This window comes from Vitis vinifera, chromosome 2, assembly GCF_030704535.1.
Source record: "Vitis vinifera cultivar Pinot Noir 40024 chromosome 2, ASM3070453v1".
Classification (NCBI taxonomy): domain Eukaryota; kingdom Viridiplantae; phylum Streptophyta; class Magnoliopsida; order Vitales; family Vitaceae; genus Vitis; species Vitis vinifera.
In genome coordinates this window covers 13053446-13063075 of record NC_081806.1, presented here as the reverse complement: position 1 = coordinate 13063075, position 9630 = coordinate 13053446, and the positions used below count along the sequence as shown (strand labels likewise).

At 27.4% G+C, this 9630-nt stretch overlaps 1 pseudogene; it reads left to right on the top strand.

Moving 5' to 3' along the window:
- The first annotated feature begins 8187 nt into the window (after positions 1-8187).
- Positions 8188-9630, top strand: part of LOC100854118 (uncharacterized) — an 80341-nt pseudogene continuing 78898 nt past the window's right edge.

Here is a 9630-nt window from a genome sequence, read left to right as displayed (position 1 = left end):
AAGTCATAACTACAAGTCCATTTGACAATAATTCTAATAAAAGTATTTTTTTAAAAGTGTTTTGTTTTTATGAAAAACAATTTTTATGAGAATCGGAAAAAATAATTCTAATAATGTTTTTGATAATATGTTATATAAGTATAAAAATACTTTTAATATTAATAAATTACCAAAAATGATATATAATTTTAGTTACAAAAAGAAAATAGTATAATAAACAAAAAACTTTTCAAAAGAATATATATATATATATATATATATATATTGTTAAAAAAAACTAAAAATAAATTTTTTATTTAAATAAAATTTTGAAAAAAGTTTACAAAAGGAATTGGATTAATAAATAAATATTAATCATGATATAATAAATTATTTGATTATATATTAGTTTAAAATTAATAATTTTTTATCACTATAAAATATTTTTAAAAAACATCTAAATCACTAAAAAAGAACATTTAATAAAAGATAATTTTGAAAATAAAATAATATATGATTACCTATTAATTTCTCAAAAAAACTGTTCTAATTAAAATTAATAATTTTTTATCATTATAATAAAATTTTAAAAAATATTTATAAAAAAACATCTAAATCAATAAATAAAAATTAAACATTGAATAAAAGATAATTTTCAAATAAAACAATACATGATTGCCCAAAACTCACACAATAGAACCCCAACTTATAGCAGATTGAGTACATATCGTCTTCCACTTTGAATGGCTTCATGTATTCTTGTGGTTTACCATATCCCATTCTATGATGAACTCCTCCTTCTACTTTGGCTTCTCATGGACCAATCATCGAACACCTAGTGGATGCAAACACAGTGGGAACTGAGAACACTTGGTGTATTGCCGATTTCAACTCCTGAAAATCAAATGATCTTCATCCATAGACCAAGAATTTGAATACTGATATTATGAGCGGAAAAACTGACCTATTACAACATGCATAAATGGGATCGTTGTTCTTCTCAATTGAAATTGTTGTTCCCATTATGCTTCCCTCAACCTCAACACAAAGGTCTTAAATAGGCTTAACCACATGGTTCAGATATGCATTCTCATTCAGAATTGACGGTAACATAGGGCGACCTATGTTTTCATCAATGTTAATTCTCAAGAACTCGAGTAGATAGAGGTTGGGGTAGAATAATTTGCAATCCGAATTGGGTATAGAATCTTGAATCCAAACAATTCGATTTCTGGTTGAACAAAGGGTCTTCCTACTATGCAGTCTCGAATAGAGAGCGATGGATGAAGAGAATGAAGGAGAGAGGTATGAGTGAAAGGGAAATGAAGGTATCGGGAATCACTTAGGGGCATTTTTGGAATATTTCAAAATTTTTGAAGTGTTTTTTTTAAAAAAAAAACACTTGTCAAGTGATTCTCTTAAAAAAAAACACTTGTCAAGTGATTCTCTAAAAATCATTTTAAGTGTTTTTTCGGATTTTCAAAAGTGTTTTTAAAAATTTGCCAAACACCTTATTTTCATCCCAAAAACACTTAAAAGTGTTTTTAAAGGTAGAAACACTTTTGAACATCACAGGCTCTAAATTTTTTTAAAATAAAAGTATTTGACAAGATGTTTTAAAAAATAGTTTTTTTAAACAAAAAAACTCATTTATAAATTTAATTTTTAATAATATAAAATCAAATTCAAGTTAAGTCATGTTAACAAAATAAAAATTAAATCTACAATTATCTATAAATTAAAGATAAATCAATTTTTTTTAATTATAAAACAATTTTTTTATTCTAGTGATATAAAGATTACTAAAAGATAAAAATAATTTTAATATTCAACCATGATTTCTCATGCTTGTTTTTAAAAACCGTTTTTAAGTTAAAAAATAAAATAAAAAATTTATAAAAATAAGGGTATTTGGCAAGTTATTTTTATAAAACGATTTTAAAAATAAAAAAACAAAAAGACTTGTTTGGATAAATATTTAAAAAATATATATATTTTTTTATTTTGTAAAAATAAAATAAATTAAATTTATATAATATTAATTAATTAAATTTAATTCAAGTCTTATTGAAAATGAAAATAATTTTGTAATTATAAATAAATTAAAAAAATAGATTGCTTTTAGTAAAATATAAATACTAATATTATAATAAAACCATAAATAATATTTTTAGTAGAAAATATACTATTTTATTATATATTAGAAACATAAGGATATTAATATCTTTGTATTTTTTTTTTTTTTTGTTAAAATGAATAATACTAATTGTCAATAGTATTTTATTTAAAATGAATAATGAATAAAGTTTTACTTTTTTAACATATAAATGAGCAAGTTTTTTATTACATATGCGCACATTTAATATTCAATTTTGAACATAATATTCTACAATGTTTTGATTTAATCTACAATTAATTGGGCCAATATTTTTATTATAAATCATTCTTAAAATTAAATGATTTATTAAATAATTAAAATTATTAATCATGTCTTACTTAATTTATAACCTATTTACCTAGTGAGAAAATTTTCAAAAGAATAGTTGTGTGTATAGGTTAAATAGTAAAGTTATGACTCATGATATATATGTTTTTTTTTCAATGATTAGATTTATTTTTGAGTTGCAAATTATTTCAAAAAATTTTTTTAACTCATTAATAAATTCAATAAAAAGTACCATTTGATTTGAAGTTCATTTTTCTAGTAAAAAAAAAATTATAAAACAATAATATGTGCATAAAATAAATAATAGAGTCATTATAAACCAATTTTTATTCATAAATTTATGGTTTTAATAAGTTTATTATTTGAGTTTTAAATTATTTTAAAAAATTATTAGAGTTGTTAATGAATCCAATGTATGAAGTCTTATTTAATTTGAAGTTCATCTGCCTATTGAAAAAAAAAATCATAAAATAATAATTTTATATAGAAGAGAAACAATAAAGTTATTTTAAACCAATTTTTATTTATAAATTTATGATATTAATGAGTTTATTATTTAAGTTTTAAATTATTTTTAAAAATTAATAGACTTGTTAACAAATCTAACATATTAAGTCTTATTTTATTTGAAGTTAATTTACCTAACAAAAAAAAAATTGAAAAATAATGATTCTATGTAGAAGAAATAATAGAATGTGTGTTTTTCTATTAGTTTTAAAAATCGATGAAAACAACTTTTACTTGTTATTTAAAATTTATTCTCTATTTCACTTTGATTTTAAAAATTAGAATCAGAGAACAATAATTAAATGGTATTATGAATTTTTAAAAACTATTTTATGTTTCTAAAAAACAAAAAGTTGTTTTTAAAAACTCCGCTAAACAGGCTCTAATTTTTAAAAAATGTTTTTTAAACTAAAGAACAAGAAAGAGTTTTATGATGTTTTATTAAAACCTAACTCATACTTTTAAAATAAATTTTGGTCTATAGCTTATTAATATTATTGAGTTCCTTCTTAATATTAATTAAATTGGTTTTTGAGTTTTAAATTATTTTTAAAAATTAATAAATTTTATGTATCAAGTATAATTTGATTTGAAATTTATTTGTGTAATGAAAAATTTTAAAGAAATTAAAAAAAAATAGAAAAATACATGTAATATAAAGGAAAATCATATTTTAAAATTTTTTATATCAGTATTATATCGTAAAAAGAGAAAGGGAATGGGATCATATTCAATTTTATTTCTTTTTATTATTTTTCTAAAATTTTATGTGTTTTACTACTGTTTTTAAAAACTGGCGAAAACAATTTTTACTTGTTCTCTAAAAACTATTCTTTATTTCACTTTGTTTTTAAAAATCGTTTCCTAAGAACAACAGTCAAACAGTGTTCGGAATTTTTAAAAACGGTTTTTTGTTTTTTTGATAAAGATTGTATGATATGTAATAAGACAAACATTGATATAGAATAAAAAACATTAGAAGATAGTTTCACTATACACAAGATACTATAGATCCAAAGGTATAGAGATACAACATTACTATTACTTCCACTACATAAGTACTTCATCATAGTGGGAGGTTTATACTCTATATATTATGATGAAGCAATGAGTGTGTTGGTGCTCATAACTCGACAAGGAGCTATGAATGATAGTTAGAATCGTTGTAATTTTATTGTAGTCTGGGTTCTTGTAGAAGCACCCGAAGGGATAAAACCCATAAGTGGAAGTTGGTCTACAAAATGAACAAAGGAGTAGATGGAAAGGTTGAGATTTAAGTGGTTAGGTTGTAGCTAAAGTTTATAGTTTGAAACATCGTTTTGAATATAGGAAACCTTTTCACCAGTAGTTATAATCAAATCCATTAGAGTACTCCTATCCATTGTGGTGTATCTCATTTATGAGATATTGCAATAAGATGTCAAGATAGTGTTCTTAAACTTTTATCTTGATATTAACATCTATATGATGTAACCATATATTTTCATAACAAATGGTCTTGTGTGTACAAGAAGGTGAAGGGAAGTGTGGTAGTGCTCTAAGATCTTGTAGGTAGATAACAATCTACTCATTGAGAATGATGTAGAGATATTTTCATCAACCAAGATAAGTTTTTCTACTCAATTCTACAAAGGACACCATCTAAGTTTATCTATCTAAGTTTATTGTTTGTTCCTTTGGTTATTCATCATTGGGACACCATCCTAAGTTCTAAGTTTATTCTTTGTTTCTTTGGACTTTTATCATTGGGATGCTATCATAGGCTACATCTAAGTTAATTATTTGTTCATTTGGTTTCTAATTATTGAGACATCATCCTAGGTTCAATCTAATGTTATTCTTTATTTATTTAGACTCTTATCATTGTGGTACTATCCTACGTTGTATCTAACTTAATTCAATTTTCCTTTGGACTCTTATCTAAATTTATTCTATGTTCCATTGGCTTCTCATTATTGGGACACCATCATAGATGTAATCTAAGTTCATTATTCATTTCTTTGGATCCTTATCATTAGGACGTTATCCTGGGTCCTATCTAAGTTTGTTATTTGTTCCTTTGGTTTCCTATCATTGGGATATCGTCGTAGGTTCAATCTAAATTTATTCTTTGTTCCTTTGGACTCTTATCTTTGGGACATCATCCTAGGTTCTATCTAAGCTTATTATTTGTCCCTTCGGTTTCTAATCATTAGGACACCATCCTAGCCGCAATTTGAGTTTATTCTTTGATCCTTAGGACTCTTATCATTAGGATGTCATCTTAGGTTCTAGTTAAATTTATTATTTGTTCCTTTTTTTTTTCTAATCATTAGGATACCATCCAAGGTTCAATATAAGTTTATTATTTGTTCCTTTGAACTCTTATCATTGGGATGCCACCCAAGGTTCTATCTAAATTTATTATTTGTTCCTTTGGTTTCTTATCATTGGAACACAATCCTAAGTTAAATCTAAGTTTATTCTCTGTTCCTTTTAGAGTTTTATCATTAGGATGTCATCCTAAATTGTAATACCTAGCGCCAATGAATTAAATAGGCAATAATGATTATCTTAGTACTTAACTTTAAACGTGCTTAATTAGATGTTAAAACTAGTTTAGTGTTAATCCTGTTTAATTATGAATTAAACTTTGATTAATGTTAAGTTAGATTAGTTAATGACAACCATGCTTATTAGGTTCTTAGGGACTGATTATAATTATGAAAACCTAAAGGACTAATGGGTAATTATGGGTTTAATTTTTGATAACTTGAAATACTAAAGTGCAAAATTGGGAAGTTGGAGTCAGTGGCAGCCAAGTGGCCTGCCACCTCCTACTTGGGTGGGTTGGTGGCCGCCATGTGGCCTGCCACCTTCTACTTGGCAGCATGGAGAGCCCTATATAAGGGCATGCAACTCATTTTGCACCATTTTACCTACAACAACTTGGGTTAGAGAGGATCTAGAGAGAAAAAGTGTAGATTTGAGGTAAGCAAGTTGTTTAATTTAGTAATTTCGGTCCATTTTTGTTCCTAATGGTGTACTGAAACAAATTAATGGTAAAATTTTTGTAAAAGTTGAGTGTAATTAGCTATAAACATGTTTTAGTTAAAAATAAAAATTAATTAAGGATTAAAGTATTTTAGCTTAAATATTTTATTAATGGTAAGATCAGCATAAATCTTTGTTTTATTTGGTTTAATGGAAAAATAGATTAGTAAACATGTGATTAATTAGGTTATTTGGACCCTTGGGATTTGTTAATGGGTTAGGCTTTAAGAAAATCATAACAATTAGTGTTTGGTAATTAATTAGAGAATATTAATATGCATTATAAATATTGTTTAATTCAATTCAAATTTGATTTAAAATCCTATAGGCATGTAGATTATAGAACATTAGAATTAAAAATTAGCAACAGTAAATTGTATAAATTTTCATCATTAGGAAGTCTAAATTATGTGTTTCATTTCAATTCCTTGTAATAGGTAAAGATCGCCTACATAGAAGAATCATAGAAGGAAAGTTTGTGTAAGGTAGGGAATTTTATGCTAACCCATGGTGTATCTGATTTCTTTCCTTGAAAGATTTATTGGAAATTTCATGTCATTTCTATGATTTCATAAAATGTTTTAATGTGTCATTGTATCTCGGTTTATTGTGTTGAAATGTTACATTGAGATTGGTGGTATGAAGATTCATGGTTCTGTGTTGTGGAAATGGTTCATGGTGTGGTTGCATTGACAAAAGGATATGGAATAATCACAGATGATATTCAAAGAATTGATTGGTGGGAAGTATTTGTGCGATGCTACAGGCATTATCCTTTGATATATTATTGATGTGGGATCGCGGGTCCTTGGGTGAAAGTTCCTAAAGCCCTCGAGGAAGACACTCCGATGTGGGTGTATGGGGTTGGTCCTACCCTTGGGTTTTTGTCCCTAAAGACACAGGGTTGGTCCTGCCCTTGGGTATGAGTCCCAAAAGGCACGGGGTATGACTTGCCATTTGGTGATGTCCCAAAATAGTCATTATTATATTGATCATGTATCTTGTGGAGCATTGATATATGATATATAGATTGGTGGGGGTGAACAGTTTATCAGTCGTGAAAGGATGGACAAGGTGAAGTAAAGATGAAACCAGCAAACACATGCATACATGTTTGACATGATTGCATATTTGTTAATGGTTATAAAATGTTTATCATGCATGCTATTACATGTTTAATTCAAAGTTTTTAAGGGTATGCTTAGGATGGTTATAAACTTTTCTACTGAGTTGTGAACTCACCCTATCCCTTCCATCTTTAAATGTAGGTCAGAAGACCTATGTGGGAAAGATAAAATTTTTACCACTTAAAGGGTGTTTTGTAAAATTTAATACTTATTACTTGATAAGTTAAGTTGACTTTAAATTAAATTATTCTTAAACTATTATTTAAAACTTATTATTTATTTTAAACTTTAAGATTTAAGGTTGTTTAATAAAGTTAATTTAAATTTTATTATAAATCATCTAATTAATATATTTATTCTTATTAATTTTAACTAATATTTATCTTTATTGATTTTAATTAATATTTATCTTCATTAATTTTAACTCGTATTTATTTATATTAAGCTTAAATAATAACTTTATTTGTTAAACATCTATTTACAGTATGATAAATATATGAGATAACTATGAACATTTATTATAAAAGAGTAGATGTAGAAGTATACTTGTAAAATATACCATTACCATATATTATTAAATGATACAAAAAAAAAAAATTAAAGATTAAAAATAAGTTAATTTTTTTGACTTATTACTTAAAATTCATTTATAATGTTAAATTATTTTATTAAATATATCTAATTAATGAATTTAAATTAAGTTATGGAGTGATTAGATTAATTTATTAAATACCCTTATAGACTATCTTTGATTATCAAAAAAATGATAGAGAAAAATGGAGGAGAAAAAAAATAGAAAAACAGAAAATGCTAGAATAATTTTAAAGTCACTAAGATATTTATTTTTATTTTTTTATAAAGATTAAATATTTTTGAAATATATTAACTAATAATAATTTTAATTATACTAGATTTTCTTCCCCTATTTTTTCATAATAAAATCAAATGCAAGAAAATTATTTCTCTTTAAACATTTATTTTTTCTCCTTCCCTTGAGTACCACCAATACCACCTTAACCCGGCTTTGTCGCTATTCTCTTCACTTTCCCGCCAAACGAGTGCTAGAATCTCAATCATTTCTCTGCAACCATTCTCCTGCCCACCTTCACCCATCAATGGACGCCAACATGTACATTCCCCTCCCAGAAGAGCTCGAATGGCTGGAAGCCAATTCTCACCTCCACCAAGACCTCGAAGACTACGAAGACCAAGAACCCCCAGAACCCTACCCTGAAGAAGAAGAAGAACATCTCCCTGAACCTCCTTCACCACTCTCACAACCTCAAGTCAATGGCCAGAAACACCCCCTATCCGACGGACCAGATGCCCTCGATTCTGGAAAGCGTAGCAAAGCTGATCTGTCTAAGACCGGAGTTGAGGAAGTATGGCTGCGGTACTCGCTGCCGCAGAACAGTGACAGTGATTTGGAGCCTATGGTTGTTGATGAGGAGAGAATCGTTTCGCGATACGCGTCAGAGATTGACGATGATTGTATTCCGGTGACTGGACCAGGTGGCGACAGGGTTTACTTGAAGATTAGTGCGACTGGGAGCGACGGGAGGTTGAAGAAACTTGATTTAGAGGGACGCACCAAGGGTGAGTCTAGTTTTGTGGTAGCTGTTTGGTTACCGAGAGAATGGAGGAAAAGAACAGTAAATGCAATCTATGAATTCTAGGGCATATTTATCAACTGACCACAACACAATTTTGGTTTTTGAAAACCTTTTTCTGGTAACGGAACCAAACATGTCTTTAAATTTTGCTATGTCTGGATCCTGAAAAACAACATAATCACTAGAGCTCCACTTAGTTCAATGCGGCAATTGTTTAGTTGAAAGTGGTGTTTTGAGTTTTTACCTTTTTATTTTCCTTTTTATTTTCCTTTTCTTTTTCCTCATCTTCTTGGCAACCAAATGAAGTTCAATTGTGGAATCACTGCCATAATTGCTTGGATGTTGATGATATAGAGAGGGAACTGCATTTGCCCTATCATATTAATTTGTTGAAGAATTTCATCATTGTTCTTCTTTTTATTATTTCTGTGAAATATTAGCTTGAACTCTGATTTTTTATTAGATTTTTATCGAGGAACCTCCAGCCAAAGTATATTAGTCACTAGCAAACCAAATAATCATATTTCTTATTTTGTTTGGAAGTTTAGGTTATAGCCTGACCTGAAGTGTATCAAAATAGTTTCATCACATTTGTCCAGACAACCAAGTTCCAGCTTCAAGTGTTAACAAACTGGAATTTTGGCTTCAAGGGTTGACAAACTGGAATTTTGAGAAGGTCACATGATTTTAAAGGGAGGATATTACCTCAAGTAGGGGCAAGTGGCAAAATAGGATTTACCTAACACCCCTAATTGTTAGGACTAAGGTTTCACTGAATTGAGTTTAGTATGATTTTGATATTTTTATTATGTTGTGAGAGACTTATTTATGAAAATTATGTCAGATTTGCAGTCAGTCATGAAGTGATCCTTGTGTATTAAGCTATGCCCCACATGACTCTTGCAAATTAGGTTTATGGTGTTAT